The sequence below is a fragment of the Macrobrachium nipponense genome, chromosome 48 (assembly GCF_015104395.2).
Source record: "Macrobrachium nipponense isolate FS-2020 chromosome 48, ASM1510439v2, whole genome shotgun sequence".
NCBI lineage: Eukaryota > Metazoa > Arthropoda > Malacostraca > Decapoda > Palaemonidae > Macrobrachium > Macrobrachium nipponense.
Window position 1 is genome coordinate 20,743,595 of NC_087223.1, and position 18,354 is coordinate 20,761,948.

General features: G+C 51.7%; 1 protein-coding gene across 1 annotated transcript in view; it reads right to left on the bottom strand.

Moving 5' to 3' along the window:
* Nucleotides 1–18,354, bottom strand: part of LOC135205112 (uncharacterized) — a 298,672-nt gene that overhangs the window by 18,035 nt on the left and 262,283 nt on the right. The window lies entirely within an intron of this gene.

The following is an 18,354-nucleotide window of genomic DNA, read 5'->3' on the forward strand; positions in this document are numbered from 1 at the left end:
AGAAATTCAAATTTCGCGCCACTCGCTACAGGTAGGTCAGGTGATCTACCCGGCCTGCCCTGGGCGGCAGGACTAGGAACCATCCCCGTTTTCTATCATATTTTCTCTGTCGCCGGTGGTATCAACATTGTTTGCTATTACCTCCTGACTTAGATTCTATTTCATCCTTTGATCATCGTTTCTCTCGCTTTTTGGTGACGTATCTGGATCGTGTTTTGGCATTCGCTACTGTGGACTGTTTTGGATAACTCTTTTGGATTTTTCTCAGTATGTCTGATTCAAATGTGAGTGTGAGAATGTGTGTGAATGTAGGCTGCAGGGTGAGGATACCGAAAGCTTCGGTTGATCCTCACACTGTATGCCGTAAATGTAGGGGGTTTCAGTGTTCTGCTAATAATACTTGTAAGAATGCGAGGGATTAAATGCAGAAGAGTGGAAGACTTTGACTTCTTATTTGAAGAAGTTAGAGAGGGATAGGGTTAGACGTGAAAGGTGTGTGAGTTCAAGGCTCCTATGGAGCCTTTCACGGATAATTCTAATCCTACTGATTTAGATTCTCCCTATGTATCTCATTCTCGAAGTGCTCTTTCGGATTCGGCCTCGGAAATCGCCAATCTGAAAGCTACAATTAGAGACATGAAGTCCAAGATGGCATGACTTCCAAGGTAAGGCTAGTGAAAGTGAGCATTATAGTGAAGTGAGTTCTCCCAGTGTTGTGGAGGGGGCGTTTGATCGTCCCTGCGACGCTCCCAGGCCTAGACCTCTTCCAAGCTCCATGCCCAGAGGAGAAGGAAAGTCGAAAGCCTTAAGGAGGTCGTGGGGAATCCCCAACGGTCAAGACGTCCCTTCAGCTAGCTCTGCTTCGTGGCAGGCGGCTCAAGGGCGCTATAGGAAAAGCGTCCTTCGTGAGTGTTTCTCGTCCTCTCCCTCTCCCCTACCTAAAACGAGGGTTTCGAAGGAAGTCGAACTTGTCGAGACCGCTGAAGCGTCATATGAAAGAACCTGAATAGATTCGAGCCCAGAGCGCTTCTCAGATGACGCTCCCTCTTCTATTAAGAAAGCGAAGGTGGCGTCAGCGTCACCTGACGAGTACGCAGAAGTACCCTTTCCTTCTTCTCCCCCCGAGTGATGACGAAAGGCGTCATGCAGTGGACGTGGGAGAAGCGTCAAGGAGGATAATTATGGCAGTTCAAGAGCAACTGTCCTCGCTAGTGGGAGTTTTAGCGCCTCGTAGGAAAAGACGTGCGCTTCCAATTAAGAAGTCTCGTCCTCTCTCACCTGCTAAACGAGAAGCGTTCATGCAGACGTGAAGCTGCTAAACGCCTTACAGAAGCTTCGGGTTCGAGAACGAGAACGGTGGCTTACGAAAGTTTTCGTAACGCCAGAGAGACGTAAGACGTTCTTTTAGACATGAAGCGTCATTGAAAACGGATCATAGACGTGACGCCCCGACCAATATTGTGACGCCAAGTAAGGACGCCTTTGGAGAGCGGAGCGTCTCCCCAGGCGCGAGCGTCATCAAGACGTCAGCAGACAAGTAAGCGAGAGACGTCAGCCAGGACGCTTGGCGAACGTGAAGCGTCATTCAAGCGGGAAGCGTCTTCTAATTTTCAAGAGAAGCCTGAGCTTGTGGCGTCTTCCAAGACTATTAAAGCGGGAAAGAGGAAAGATTATCATTCCCTTAGCCCCTCTCCTATTAGGAGTTTGTCTCCTCCAGAAGAGGAACGTACGGAAAGGAGAGCGGAGACTCATGTAGATCCCGAGTTTGGAAGAAAACTCGGATGATGAATATCAGGGAATAGAAGGACTGTCGAACTATAAGGTTTTGACTACCTTGCTTCTTGAGGAGTATGGGAGACGAGTTGACTCCTGCCGCTCCTCCTTCTCCGCGCTCTCTCTTTTCGAGTGCTAAGACGGAGAAGCCTTCGTCTTTTCTCAAAATGAAGCCCACCATTTCGATGAAGAGGCCTTACAATCCTTAGACTCATGGATGAAGTCTAAGAAAGACTTAGTGAGAACAGTCTTCTGCATGCCTCCAGCAAGATTAGCTGGGAAAAGAGGCATTTGGTATCAGACGGGAGAGAATATGGGTATTGCTCTCCCTTCTACATCGAAGCAGATTTTTCGACCTTAGTTGACGCTTCACGTCGACAAGGTCTCAATTCTGCACGAATTACGTGGGGAATTTCTGAGCTGGACCATCTCCTCAAGGGACTCTTTCATCTATTGGAAGTCTTCAACTTCTTAGATTGGTCCCTTGGGGTGATGTCCAAGAAAGCCCATGATTCGGAAGGAATCGAACCTGAAGCCCTGTTATGCATATTGTCTTGTATTGACAAAGCGGTACAGGATGGCTCTTTTGAAATCTCATCATTATTTGGAGCAGGTCTTCTAAAGAAGAGGACTGTATATGGGGCCTTCTTAACCAAGGCAGTCTCACACGCTCAGAGGGCAGCTCTACTGTATTCGCCTCTATCTGACTTTTTGTTCCTTCTCAGTTAGTAAAGGACATTGCGACATTCTTTAACTGAGAAGGCGACTCAGGATCTTCTGAGCAGTCAGCAAGAGAAGAAACCTGTTTATCTGCATCTGACAAGAAAGGCGGACCTAGTACATCTGTTCAGCCCTGTTCGAGGTGGGTCCGACCTCCAGACCTCCCGCAAGAAGGAAGGCTCCGGAGAAGAGAGGTAGGTCTGCCTTTCGTCCCTTTAAAAAGGGAAAATGAAGATTCTCTCCTCCAAGCACCGAGTAGGTGCCAGGCTCCTGGGATTTGTGGAAGCCTGGACACTGATAAACGCAGACGCGTCTTCATTGGCTATCATAAGGAAGGGATATCGTATCCCTTTCCTGAACACTCCTCCCCTAACGTCAATACCAAGGGAACTATCAGCCAAGTACAAGGATCCTGTGCTGAGGGATACTCTTCGATCGATGGTGGAACAAATGTGGGACAAGAGAGCGATAGAACTAGTACTGGATCAAAACTCCCCGGGGTTTTACAATCGCCTTTTTCTGGTTGCGAAAAGCCTCGGGAGGCTGGAGACCAGTACTGGACGTCAGCTCTCTGAACAAATTTGTCAGGAAGGAGAAGTTCTCCATGGAGACTTCTGCTTCAGTCCTAGCGTCATTACGACAAGGAGATTGGATGGTGTCTCTAGATCTCCAGGACGCCTACTTTCACGTCCCGATCCACCCTTCATCGAAGAAGTACCTCCGTTTCATGACGGGGGGAAGGATCTTTCAGTTCAGAGCCTTGTGTTTCGTTTCGGCCTGTCCCACAGCTCCTCAGGTCTTCACAAGCCTGATGAAGAATGTGGCGATGTTTCTTCACCTCAAAGGAGTAAATATATCTCTCTGTATCTGGACGACTGGCTCATCAGGGCCAGATCAGAGAGACAGTGCTTGGAGGACCTAAAGTTAACGCTAGATTTGATCAAAGCGCTGGGAGTTGCTCGTTGAACCTCGAGAAGTCTCAGCTGATCCCCAGACAGGACCTAGTCTATCTGGGATTCGGATGGATTCTCGGGGTTTGTTTTTCGAGTATTTCCTTCGCAAGAGAGAATCGCAAAAGGTTTGCGGATAGTCCTCTCTTCTTCCTTAGGGAAGGAACATTAGCGTCGCGAGGGAATGGTTGAGCACCTTCTAGGGACCCTTTCCTCGCTAGAACAGTTTTTCCCTTCCCACTAGGAAGAACTGCATTTACGTCCGCTTCAATTCTTCCTCAAGAAGTCTTGGAGCTGGAAACCGGACAGTTTTTCGGACGTTTTTTTTCCTATTCCAGTGGAGATAAAATCGCACCTGGTAGTGGTGGTTGCCCCCTCTGGAAGAGAACAAAGGGATCTCTCTAAAAACACAGAACCCAGACCTAGTGTTGTACTCCGACGCATCGGAGAAAGGTTGGGGAGCGACATTAGGCTCAGAAGAGGTGTCAGGCACTGGAACCAGCACAGGTGACTTGGCACATAAACTGCAAAGAGCTCTTCGCCGTGCATCTGGTTCTTTGAAGAGTCTAGAACCTCTGGTGTCGCAACAAAGTAGTGCAAGTAAACCGTGGACAACACCACCAGCACGTTGCCTACATTCGGAACAGGGGGGGACTCACTCCTCGTTCCTTTAACGAACTGACGAGAGACCTATTGCTTTGGACGTCCCACAGGAACATCTCCCTGCTGACAAGGTTCGTACAGGGAGTAAAGAATGTGAGGGCGGACAGACTCAGCAGGAGGAACCAGGTCCTTCATACAGAGTGGACCCTCGACACCCCTAACGGAGGAAGTTTGTGGTCCTAGATCTCTGGTCGCTGTGGGGTGGGACACCTCATTGGTTGAATCTCTTTCGCCCAACATTCATTTGTCCGAAAAGGCTACCAGTCTTTTGCTCGGTCGTGGAAGATCCAAGAGCACTTATGGTAGACGCCTTCCTGCTAAATTGGTCTCGAGTAGACGTTATATGCTTTTCCCCCTTTCAAAATCCTGGGATTAGTAATGAAAAGTTTGTGGCGTCAAAGGAGACGAGGATGACGTTAATAGCCCCTTTTGGCCGGCCCAGGATTGGTTCACGGAGGTGGTAGAGTTGGATCGTAGACTTTCCAAGATCCCTACCAAGAAGGACGGATCTTCTCAGACAACCACAACTTCAAGAGGTACCATCAAAACCTCCCCGCTCTCGCTCTGACTGCCTTTCGACTATCGAAAGACTTGTCAGAGCGAGAGGCTTTTCTCGCGAAGTGGCAAGCGCGATCGCGAGAGCACGCAGAACTCCACTACGAAAGTATACCAATCGAAGTGGGAGAGGTGTTTAGAAGGTGGTGTAGATCCAGAAGTTGTCCTCCTCCACTACCTCTATAGCGGAAATTGCTGATTTCCTGCTATTCCTGAGAGAAAAATCTCATCTAGCCGTATCCACAATAAAGGGATACAGAAGTATGCTCTCGGCTGTATCAGGAATAGAGGATTGGATCTGGCAGATAATAAAAGATCTCCACAAATCTCATAAGGTCATTTGAGACTTCAAAGTCGAAGGAACCAGTACCTCCGAACTGGAACCTAGACGTAGTCCCTCAAGTTTCTTTCATCTGAAAGATTGCGAACCTCCTCATCTGGCATCGTTTTAGAGACATCACCAGAAAATGCCTATTCCTATTATCTTTAGCTACGGCAAAGAGAATTAGTGAATTACATGCTCTGCAGGATAAAGTAGGATTCAAGGGAGACTCAGCTATTTGCTCGTTTAAGACCCTGTTTTTAGCTAAAAATGAGAATCCCACGAACTCCCTGGCCTAAGTCATTCGAAGTCAAAGGCATGTCGAGTCTCGTAGGCAGAGAAGCAGAGAGGTCTCTATGCCCTGTTAGAGCTCTGAAGTTCTACCTTCAGAGAAAGCATCAGATGGGAGGCTCTAGAACAAGGTCTTTGTGCGCGGTAAAAGACCCCACAGAGACTGATGTCCAAGAATGCGCGGGGCTGGCATTCTTTGTAAGAAACGTCATTACAGACGCTCATAAGGCCTGTCCTGACGAACAGTTACAACTGTTGAGAGTAAAAGCTCATGAATTGTGAGAGCTGTAGCGACGTCTCTCTCGTTTCATAAGAATATGGTCGCTTAAAAACATCATAGATACGACATTTTGGAGATGCAACTCAGTATTTGCATCTCATTACTTGAAAGACGTTCGTGTGACATATGAGAAGTGTTTTTTCTCTAGTCCTTTCGTATCGGCGGATACGATTCTGGGTACGGGAGCCGACACCAATCCTTAAATGTATATACTTTTTTTTCTTCTTTTTGGATATGGTCTGGAGTCTCTTCGACAATGGAGGACTTGGTTTAGCACGGGCGGCCCGTCTATGTTGTTCAGTAAGAGAATCTTGTCATATCCAATTAGATGAGTATAATTTTTTTTTTGAAAAATTATGTTATGTGTGCGTAGTGGTTTTGAGTTACGGTTGTTGTGCCGAGTTCGGGGATAACTCGGAACAATCCTTAGTTCTAACATATGGTTAGGATCAGTGGTCGATTGGTTGTGTGCTCCTTCATAAGGTGTATTGTCATATAAGTGGATCAGCACCCATTGACAAAGTCCTTTTAGGCTCTGCCGAGTAAGCGGGTAAGACCCCATCGGCAGACCACAAGAACTGGCTTGGCCATAGATCATATATCTCGCTAAAGTTTCTTGAGGTGATGCAGACTACTGGGCAAACACCCACGAAGTCTACCACCTATCAGGTAGGAACCAAGGTTTTATTTATACCTACAACATATGTTGTTTACCTGTCTATTCCATATAGTAGCTGTCTCTTACCCTCCACCGAAGGGTGCCAATCAGCTATGTATATATCTGACAGGTAAGTTGATTGTATGAAAATGATATTGTTATGTTACAATAAAGTTTCATACATACTTACCTGGCAGATATATACAATTAAAGGCCCACCCAGCCTCCCCGCAGGAGACAGGTGGAAGAGAGAAAATATGATAGAAAACGGGGATGGTTCCTAGTCCTAGTCCTGCCGCCCAGGGCAGGCGGTAGATCACCTGACCTACCTGTAGCGAGTGGCGCGAAATTTGAATTTCTGTCGGGGACGACGGAGTCTTAGCTATGTATATATCTGCCAGGTAAGTATGTATGAAACTTATTGTAACATAACAATATCATTTTTTCCTAACTATACAAACCTGAGGTCCTTTACATATAGTCCCACCTCATGCCACCCCTCACTCTGCAACTTTTTGCATGGGCCTAAAGCAAAAGTGATTCTTCACCTCTCGGGCGCGCGGGCGCGCGCACGATCGGACAAGCAGTTAACTACCGTTCTCCCCTTGTTCGAAGCTTACGACCGTCCCAGCTGCCACTAGTTACCTTCCTATTGTTAAAGGACCTCAGGTTTGTATAGTTAGGAAAAATGCAATTTTCGACAAATTGTCATTTTGTTCCGATACGTAATACAAACCCTCGGTCCTTTAACAATAGGAAGACTCACTTGTTCCGATACGTAATACAAACCATCGGTCCTTTAACAATAGGAAGTAGCTAGCGGCAGCTGGAACGGTCGTAAGCTTCGAACAAGGGGAGAACGGTAGTTAACTGCTTGTACCGATCGTCGGCGCGGGTAAACAAATAATTTTGCCTTTCGGCCGTGGTGAGACAAGACGTGTTCGTCATCGCTCTTCCCGCTATCGTCGTTGTTTTGGTTTCAATTCAGCCCTCTTTCTGGTTTGTTTGTGTGTGGTAAATGAAATTGTAAGTGCATTGCTTTCATTTTCTTTATTGCATTGCTTAATCATTATGGATCAAGAAATGGAGATTTCGCCGCGCCCTCCGGTCGCCCGTAGAGTGTGTCCCGGGCTGGAGGGGCGTAAATGCCGCGGATTTCGATCCTTTGTGGACGTCGATCCACATGAACTGTGTACTCGTTGTCGGGGGCGAGAATGCTCCCGAGACGAGCCCTGTGTAACATGTGTAAATTGGTCCGAGGCGCAGTGGGTTCTGTACGAGGGCAGGAAGAGACGTAGGCCTACAAAGGAGTCATCGGAAAGCTCTCCAGTGACTCCTTTGGTAACGGATACCTCGTCTTCCTCCTTGCCCCCTGGTCAGCCCCCACGTTTTGCGCCTTTCCCTGCGGGGGGGGGGGGGGGGGGGGGGGGGGGGGGGGGGGGGGGGGGTATTAAGCGGAGTCCTTCTCCTCACTTGATCCGTCGAGTGTGGAGGAGGGCACTCGCTACCCGGACGTGCAGTTGTACTCGGGGTCTTCCGTCCGCTCTGGGTGGGGTTCGTCTTCCCCCAGCGCGAGGGAACCCCTCTAACTAACCCGACTGTTGCTTCCGCAGGTGTGCCACCAGTGAAGGACGACCTGGGACAGGTGTGGGAGTCGCTGGGGTTGCAGGGAGTGCCAAGCATTCAAGGGTTAATCCAGCGGTTGGCGGGGTCGGCAGTGGTCACACATGGTGTGGTGACCACTACCACTACTACGATCACGACTCCAGCCTATGGCATGCCGCCGCATCTGGTTTATACGCCGCATGTGACGACGGTGACACCGACAGCTGCGATACAGAGACCTCTCGCTGCCGTGTCAAAGAGAACCGTGCCACCGCCACCTGGGTTCTTTGTGCTGCCGACCCCGGACTTCCGCTGCCCTAAAAGCTCTCCCTTAGACTTGCCGCCAGTACCGAGAATGCAGGTAGCTGCCGACAAGACGTCTTTGGCTCTCCTGTTTGTTGCTGCCGTACCTGCCGTACTGTGCTGCCTGCCGCCTCCCGCTGTTCCAGACACTGCTGTTCCTGCTGTTCCTGTACCTGTTCCTGTCGTTCCTGTTGTTGGTGGTGCTGCTCCAGGCTCAGGTCTTTCCGGACAGGTGCAGTCGGGCCCTGTTGCTTCGGCAACTGCCCCGGCTCCCTCCTGGATGGAAGACCTGACGTCTGTCCTGCGGAGCCTGGCGAAGAAGAAGAGGAAGGTGTCGTCGTCGTCTTCTTCGTCGTCTGCTGCCTCCTCTTCCCCTTCGACTTCTAAGGCTACCAAGCCGAAGAAGAAGAAGGCTGCCTCCTCCCCCCCTAAGAAGGCTCCTTCGGGACCTTCTAAGGGCCCGTCTCGCACAGGCGATTCGGGGAGCTCTTCTGCTGGTCCTCCTGCTCCCTCGGGAACAGGGCCCGTCTCTTCTTCTGCAAAGAAGAGAACGACGGGGACCAGAGGAGTACCAGCCTCGCTGGCATCTCCTCGCATGGTACTAGCGTTCTGCCGCTAAACCAGGATCCGCCTCGGCTTCTCGTTCGCGAGAAGTACCAAGTGGACGGTCTCCCGCGGGAGACCGTCCAGCCAAAGTTTTGACGCCCGAGCTCGCTCGCCGTCAAGACCGAAGCGCGGAGCAGAAGACTGGCGAGAGTCGTGCAGACGACTCTCGCCAGGCCAGTGGACGCTCTCGCAGCGACCAGCCGGCTGCTCGGGTAGACGTGACGGTCTCTGACCGGCCACGGGTTGAGGCGAGGAAGGGGTCCCCGCGGCCGTCGGTGCCAGCCTTGGCTGGTACCAGCGGCTCGACGCGCCGAGAGGACGCTCACTGGTCTCACCGCGACAGCGAGCCTAGCAGGAGTTGCTGACTTCAGGAGTGTGGGACGAGCATGACAAGCACCTTCACATCAATGTACTGGAACTCAAGGCAGCGTTTCTCGCGCTCCAAGAGTTTCAGGACCGCTTGATGGGACACTCAGTGGTGTTGATGTGCGACAACACCACGGTGGTGGCTTACGTCAACAAACAGGGGGGCCTAGTGTCTCTCCCGTTGTACCAGTTGACTCGGCAGGTGCACGAGTGGGCCGAGGCTCACTCAATAGAGCTGTCGGCACGCTACATTCCAGGGAAGAGGAATGTAGTAGCAGACAAGCTCAGCTGTCGGGATCAGATAGGGACCGAATGTTCTCTACACCAGGACGTGGCGGAAAGGCTCTTCGACCTGTGGAGGCGACCAGTCGTGGATCTGTTCGCCACCCGGCACAACAGAAAACTTCAGGTTTTCTTTTCAGCCGTGCCGGACCCATGGGCAGCTGCAGAGGACGCTCTTCAACACCCGTGGGACAACCTCTTCGCTTACGCCTTTCCCCCGTTCAGCCTGATTCGCAAGGTTATCAGTCGAGCGCTGGTCACCCCGAATCTCAGGATGATCCTGGTGGCTCCCAAATGGCCCCAGGCCATTTGGTATCCGGACCTGCTTGGCTCTTCTCGCAGGGAGAAACCGGAGAGAGATACCCCCTTGGCACAACCTTCTCGTCCAGCCACACATAGAGCGGTACCACCAAACAGTCCAGTCCCTTCGTCTTCACGGCTGGCTGTTATCCACCATCTCTTGCGAACGAGAGGCTTTTCTCGTAGCGCAGCAACAGAGATGGCTGGAAACGTCCGTCAGTCCTCTGCAGCTGGTGTACCAGGGAAAGTGGGCGTCTTTCTGGTGGTTGGTGTCGTAGACGGGGTATATCTCCTCTCAGAGCCACTCTTCAGCAGGTAGCGGATTTCCTTGTATTTCTTCGCCGAGAGAAGCTCCTCTCAGTCCCCTCAGTCAAAGGATATAGAGCCGCCCTGGCACTAGTCCTGAAACTGAGGGGATTGGACATCTCGAACTCGTTCGAGATCTCCTTGCTCATGAGGAGCTTCGAAAGGTCTTGCCCACCCAGGGAACTCCCGCCCCCTGAGTGGGATGACTCTCGTCCTTAGGAGTTTGACTCGAAGACCCTTCGAGCCACTCCGAGAGTCGTCAGACAGGGATCTGACCCTCAAGACCCTCTTCTTGGTGGCCCTGGCATCGGCGAAGAGAGTAGGGGAACTTCATGGTCTTTCCTTCGATGTACGACACTCCAGGGATGGGGATCTGTAGACCGCTCGATTTCGTCCCGAACTTCGTTGCGAAGACTCAGAAACCTTCAGTCCCTGACGACAGGTTCGAGTCTTTCACAATTCCCTCCCTAATGGACTTCACCAATAATGATGCGGATGAGATGCTGCTTTGTCCTGTGAGGGCGCTACGGCGCTATCTGAAGAGAACTCGGCACCTCAGGCCTGAGTGTCGACGCCTCTTCGTTAGCACCGGGGTAACCAAGAAAGAAGTATCCAAGAACACTCTTTCGTTCTGGCTGCGTGAGGTCATCAGGAGGGCATATGAGGCTGATGGTAGTGACGACATCCGTACGTCCCGTCCGAGAGCTCACGAAGTCAGAAGTATTGGCCCCTCGTTGGCGTTTCGTAAGAACTTCTCCGTGGCGCAGGTCCTGAAGGCAGGTGTCTGGTCTAACCAGACTACCTTCACCTCCTTCTACCTTCGGGATATTGCCCACAGGTCCTTGGATACCTTTTTCCTTGGGGACCCGTGGTGGCTGGCTCAACAAGTTGTGTAGCTAACCCAGACCCTCGCAGGCTGAACAGCATCGAGTCCTGGTGTGGCTGTGCGGATGGATGTGTGAATGAGTGAGTGACTGGCTTCTCTTCCCATCTTTTCCTCCTCCTCTACCTGTGGGCAGAGGGTCACGGTCGTCACTACGCTGGATGAGGACGAGATGCAGGTGAGCTATATGACAGAGCCCCATTCTATCCCTTTCACTAGGGATAGAAGCAGAATATCCACCACTTCCTCCTACAAGGGGGGGGAAGTGGATGCCAACAAGAGACAAACCCATGACTTTATATTTATTTGCTACCTGTATCCAGGAACAAGTTCTTACATTGCTGGTACGAAGAGACACGCTTGCCTCTCTCTTAGTACTCGGTCCAGAGGTCTGACCATTGATCCTGCGGTGCACACCCCGATCAATCGTACAGAGGCTTGGATCCCTCCCTCGCTCTTACGACCAGGGAGGCATTCCAAGGTTGGGCGAACACCAGTCTGTTCACAAAAGACTCAGATTCCTCCCACCAAGAAGTGAGTCTTCCTATTGTAAAAGGACCGAAGGTTTGTATGCCGTGTCGGAACAAATGACAATTTGTCCAAAATTGCATTTGTTCCGATACGTAATACAAACCATCGGTCCTTTAACAATAGGAAGTAGCTAGCGGCAGCTGGAACGGTCGTAAGCTTCGAACAAGGGGAGAACGGTGGTTAAGTTTCTTGCTGGGCGCGACTGGGAGGTAAAGAAAAAACATCACTTTTGCTTTCGGCCGCGGGTGTGAAGGACGTGTTCGTCATCGCTCTCTGCCCGCTTCATCGTCGTATGCTTTGTTTATATTGTGTTTTCTACTAATGGTTTTGTTTGACTTGAAAATGGAAAACGTAAGTACACTGTTTTCATTTTCATTACTTAATTATGAACCAACATGGAGTTATCGCCGTAGATGCGGCGATTTCCTCTCTTTTCATGAATTGAACCCTTGAATTATGTCTCGGTGCCGAGGGCGGGCGCGCTCGCGCCGAGTCATGTATTTGGGCGAAAGTGTGTAATTGAAAAATGTAAGTACTCTTTTCATTATGCCCTGTGCGTTCGTTACCGAGAGTGTGATTGCGCTCGGCACGAGCCTTTTAATTTTGTATAATAGAATGCAATGAAAGTGGATTCGCAATTGCAATATTCTTTTCATTTTCATTTATTTATTTGCATGAAATTTAATTTGGATCAATTTTCGTTCTTACCCGGGAATTGATCCTTACGATTTTTTATGTGAAAGTGAAATCGCAAGTGCAGTATTCTGTTTCATTTTCATAATATTTATGATCAGCTGCATATTATTGGATCAAGTTTCCGTTCTTACCCGGGAATTGATCTTTTCCCCTTTAAGTTCTATGAAGTGAATCGCAAGGGCAGTATTCTGTTTCATTTTCATATTACTTTTCACTGCTGTGCGGGGGTAGGGGAAGCGAAGGTCTGCCCTGAGGGAAGGAAGTCGTCGGAAAGCTCTCCCGCGACTCCCTTGGTATCCGATTCTTCGTCTTCCTTCCTGCCCCCCGCTCAGCTTCTTCGTTGTATTTTGTATTTGGGGTCTTCCTTGCGTTCGGGGTGGGGCATGTCTTCCCCCCGTGCGTGAGGGAACCCCTCTTACTAATCTATCTATGTTTACCGCAGGTGCTAAACATCCAGTGGGAGACGACCTTGGACAGGTATGGACCACCGCGGCGGCAGGGCGTGCCTAGCATCCACGGGCTGCTGCAGCGTCTATCAAGGTCTGGGGCGGTCTCCACTACTACCACGGCCGCTTATTGCTGCTCCCCCCCCCTCCCTGGGTCTACACTCCCCATGCTGTGTCGATGACGCCGTCTGCCGCTACTAGGGCCGCCGCCGTACCGAGGTGGGGTTGCCGCCGCCGCCTGTTTCTTCGTGTTGCCTGCCCCAGACTTCCGCTGTTCCAGCAGCTCGCCCCTGGACCGGCCGCCAGGACCCAGGTTCCGCTGGCTGCCAATGATTCTACGAGGCGATCGCTGGGCCTGCCGTACCTGCCGCTGATGTGATTCCCGCTGTTGGCTTGGCTGTCCCTTCTGGGTCTACCGCTGCCGCTGTTCCTGCCGCTCCTGAGCTGGTTGCTGTTCCTGTCGCTCCTGGTTCCTGAGCCTGTCCATGCTGGTCCTGCCCACGGTGTGTCTTCCCCAGTCCCAGGTCCTTCCGGACAGGTGCAGTCGGGCCGTGTTGCTTCGGGGAATAGCCCCGGCTCCGGCCTGGATGGAGGACCTGACGACTGTCCTGCGTGAGCTGACGAGGAAGAGGAGAAGAGGAAGCTGTCATCTTCGTCTTCATCGTCTGCTTGCTGCCTCTTGCCCCTTCGACTTCTAAGGCCCATAAGCCGAAGAAGAAGAAGCTTGCCTTCCCCGCCTAAGAAGTCTCCTTCGGGAACTTGCTTAAGGCCCCGTCCCAACCCGGGTGGGGGAACGGCGAGGTCCTTCTGCTGGGTCCTCCTGCTCCTTTGGGAGCGGGGCCCGTCTCCCCTTCCGTAAGGAAGAGATAGACGGGGACAGAGGAGTATCGGTTAGCTCTGAGTACTTCCTCGCCTGGTGCTAGCGGCGATGCCGCTACGCCAGGTTCCGGCTCGGTCTCTCGTTCGCGAGAGATCCCGAGTGTACGTTCTCCCCGGGAGACCGTGCAGCCAAGTTTCGGCGCCAGAGTTCGCTCGGCGCCAAGACGCGGCACGGAGCAGCAAGGTGGTGAGAGACGCTCAGGTGACTCTTGCCAGGCCAGCGGCCGCTCTTGCAGCGACCAGCTGGATAACCCGGTTTTTTCCCCCCTAAGAAGGCTCCTTCGGGACCTTCTAAGGGCCCGTCTCGCTCCGGCGATTCGGGGAGCTCTTCTGCTGGTCCTCCTGCTCCCTCGGGAACAGGGCCCGTCTTTTCTTCTACCAAGGAGAAGAAGACGGGGACCAGAGGAGTACCAGCTTCGCTGGCACTTCCTCGCCTGGTTCTAGCGTTCTGCCGCTAAACCAGGATCCGCCTCGGCTTCTCGTTAGCGAGAAGTACCGAGTGGACGGTCTCCCGCGGGGAGACCGTCCAGCCAAAGTCTTGACACCCGAGCTCGCTCGCCGCCAAGACCGAAGCGCGGAGCAGAAGACTGGCGAGTGTCGTGCAGACGACTCTCGCTAGGCCAGTGGACGCTCTCGCAGCGACCAGCTGGCTGCTCGGGTTGACGTGACGGTCGCTGACCAGCCACGGGTTGAGGCGAGGAATGGGTCCCCGCGGTCGTCGGTACCAGCCATGGCTGGTACCAGCGGCTCGACGCGCCGAGAGGACGCTCGCCGGTCTCACCGCGACAACGAGCCTAGCAGGTCACCTGACGCCGCTCCCATCGGGACCGGGCGGGGACGGTAACCAGCAACAGCTCGCCTGACGCTAGAGATCAGCGTCGACGTTCTCAGCCGAGCCTCTCGCCCCAGGCGAGCGGCAAGGCTAGGCCTGCTGCTCGATTGACCACCGCGGGTGGACGATCAGCAGCAGCCCTCCCTCCAAGCACGCTGGTCCTGCCAGCGAGCTAGGGGGGAGCGTCAGGTCTGCCTCTCCTGTACCTTCAACCTCCTCGGGCTACACCGGGAGGAGCGAGGTACCTATGAGGGATCGCGAGAGGTGCGCCGCTCGCGATCCCGCTATGACGCCGTATGGACCAGGCACGGTTCTAGGACCGACCAGGACATACGCGCAAGTAGCTGGAGGCGACCGTCAGGGGTCTGCCGCTGTTCCTCTGAAGGAGGAGTATCTCGGGATCTGTTCTTGTTTGGAGGGACTGGACGGTCCTACTCCGCAAGACGCGGTTACTCCCGAGATACAGGAATTTGCATAACAGTCCATTAAGCTGATTGTAGTCAGCATAATGACCTTGCGGAAGGATTGCCGCTCCCACCACCGCAGAGCCCACGTCTCTGCTCGAGTCGTTTTGGGGCCCGAGAGGGAAACCAAACCGACGGTGGGTCTGCCGCGATCGGAGCTTGCCGATTCTGTCTCGAACCAGAGTCTCTCGTCTCCGGACAAGAAGGCTCTCTCAGTTCTGGCTGGTCGATCAAGCAACTTCCACCTCCTACTGCGACAGCGGCGTTTCTACGTGTCTTCGGACACCGTATTTAAATACTCCTTCGGTCCTCCTGAGAGGTTTTCGACCTCGACGAGGACTGGAATGAGTCGGAGGACGGTATCGGCTCTCTCCTGTCAGGTGTCGATCAGCCCCACCCAGACGACGTTCACAGTGGCGGCAGACCCTTACCTACAGTGAGAGTTCGTAACCCTCCGCGGGAAAACGTTTTCTCCTGACGATACGTTTTCCCAGACTCTGAGAGGCCATCTTGCGGCGATGGCTGCTCCTACTCTTCTCCTACTGCTAGTTCCACTGGGAAGGCGAGCGAGTATCCAATTCCTCCCCCATTCCCTCTCTCCTTACAGCTACGAGGGAAAGGGGAGGGATCCTACAGAGATTTCTCTGTAGGATCCCACGTTCGGGACTGCGCTACCGGGGGGACCTTCGGGTCCTACCTGACGTAAGCCCCGGTCGTTGAGGAGGAATCCTGCCCCATTCTCGATTTCTACGGGAATCGAGAGGACCACCAGCCGATATCGTTTGACGAATTCGGTGGGGGTTTCGCAGACTGCTTAGAATTCTACTGAATTTCTAGCGCATTCAGTGTTCGAGTTTTTTACGATCTCCAAACACTTACGCGGAGACCACGGCCTCCAACGTGAGCGAGACGAGAATCCCCGATAATTACACGATAATCGGGAACCTCGCCTATGCTCGAATTCCTGGAATTTCTAGCATTGGAAGAAGACTGCTGCTGAAAGAAACTATTTCACAGTGGCCGACCAACCTGGAATAGAGAAGATCGGGACCGGGAATATTCCAGTTTGGGCTTCTTGAACTATCGTCTTAGTATTCTGTTCACCATTGAAGCTTTCCTTCGAGGAAGACTTCTCCTTCACTCTCTTTGATAGAGATCGAAGGTGGTCGATCTCCAATCCTTATTTTGTTTTCTTGAAGGAAAGAATTTAGGATGGAGATCGTTGTTCAGAATCCTACAAATATACTACGTATATTACCTCGCGACATGATTCTACTAAGCAGTTGAATTGTCCGAGGGGTAGGCGCATATCCTAGTTAATCTACGGATTGCGACTTATAAGAGAAGTATTCTAATTGAACTGCAACTCGGGGTTGCCTGCAACCTCCCAGGAGTTTTCAGTTTCAATTTTATATACTTATGGTTTTGTCACGACCAACACCATTTCAATCTTTTATATACTTATGGTTTTGTTTTGATCACAACAACACCATTTCAACTTTTATATTTTACCGAAATTCGTTTCGCCTAAATATAATTGCTCGAGCATATCTTTTATGCTCGGTAGTTCTAGCCGAACGCATTCCTTCGTGGAATAATGGATTACCTGGCAACTCAGGATGACGAGTCAGCGAGAGCTCAGGCTCAACTACTGCGTAGTTGAACTGCCTGATAGCAGCTCAGTATCAGCTGGGCCTCCGATATGCACGGTCATGTATGTCTCTCTCTCCCCTGCTTTGATTGACTACCGAACCGTATCTCTGCCCAACAATCATGGACTTAGGTCTCTGATTAACGGGGATTCTCGCAATAATAAAGGACCATCTACTGCTGTGACGCTAGATTCCATCGCCTTCCTTCGACATTGCGAGAATTTTCAACAGAGATATCTCTTGGACTCGCATCTTTCTGTTTACCGCACGGTAACAGAAGTCTGTACAAGTCTCCCGCTGCATCGCACTGCGATAATGCGTGATGATTTTGCAGACATCTGAGTTTGTCTTCAAAATATCTCGTATTCGTAGGTGTACAATTGTTCATTGTTCAACCCGAATTACGAGATGTGTCAGAAGACATCGCCTACTCTCCGACCTGACAGCTCTACTTCCAAATGTTCAGCCCATGAGAAGCAGTTCTTCAGGCGGCTTTCCCCTGTGTTTTCATTACTGAAGAACGCCCCGCTTTCATTGCTACTACGACTTCTCACCGGACAGCAATGAAATAGCGTTAGCGTTTTCAGTCATTTGTAAGCACAGGTTATGAATCTTGAGAATCCTTCTCTCGATTCATCTGTGAAGACGTAGGTTGCATTCAATATCTACCTTCGTCTTCAACGGTACATAGTGTTGTTTCTCCTTAGCTGAGATTCAACAACCATGAGATGTTTTACCTTCAGGGACCCGGTCATAGAAGGCAATTGACTTTCGCCTGTTGGGCACATGCTTAAGAGAATCATCACCTCGCTGTCCGGCATTGGTGACAAACAAATACATTATTTGTTTGGTCTCTCGGCATACCCTTTAAAGGCGAAGGTCACGTGACTTACTCGGATGCTTTGACAACTTGCCTCCTACCGAACGCAGTCAGTCGGCAGCTGTCAGAGCGCCCGAGTCAGTTACGAACTACGCTGTTGACTTAGTTCGGTTGTTACAGAGCAATCATTACTTCGTTTTAATAGCTTGTCACAGTACCCATACCATTGACACCCACCATGGAGTGTCGGTGTCCTATCCACTACCGAGAACTTCGCTGCATGGGGATAGGAGGATGCGAGAGACTCGTGGCAAACGGACAGACCAGTATGGGTACTGGACATCACCGAAGTAGAGAAGAGGGATAGGTCATGCGACTATTTCCTTCTTTTCCTCTGAGGAACTGCATGACTTCTCCTGCGAAGTCAAGCATCCAGGGGATGGGGATCCGTGACGCTCGATTTCGTACCGAACTTCGTAGCGAAGACTCAGAACCCTTCGGTCCCTGACGATTGGTTCGAGTCGTTCACAATCCCCTCCCTAATGACTTCACCAGCCTTCGATGCGAAGGAGATGCTGCCTTGTCCGCAAGAACTTCTCCGTGGCGCAGGTACTGAAGGCAGGGGTCTGGTCCAACCAGACCACATGCCCTTCCTTCTACCTTCGGGATATTGCCCACAGGTCCTTGGATCTTTTTCCTTGGGACCCGTGGTGGGCTGCTCAACACGTTGTGTAGCGAACCCAGACCCTCGCAGGCTGAACAGCATCGAGTCCTGGTGTGACCGTAAGAATGGATGAGTGAATGAGAGTGTGACTGGCTCCTCTTCCCATCTTTTTCTTCCCCTCTACCTGTGGTTAGAGGGACACGGTCGTCACCTGCTGGATAAGGACAGATGCAGTGAGCTACTCACAGAGCCCCATCCTATCCCTTTCACTAGGGGGATAGGGAGCGTATATCCACCACTTCCCTCCAACAGGGGGAGGAAGTGGATGCCAGCTTGAGACAACCCGTACTTTATGTTGCCTCTTGCAAACAGGAACAAGTTCTTGCTTGCTGGTACGAAGAGATACGCTTGCCTCTCTCTTAGTACTCGGCCCAGAGGTCTGACCATTGATCCTGCGGTGCACACCCCGATCAATCGGACAGAGGCTTGGATCCCTCCCTCGCTCTT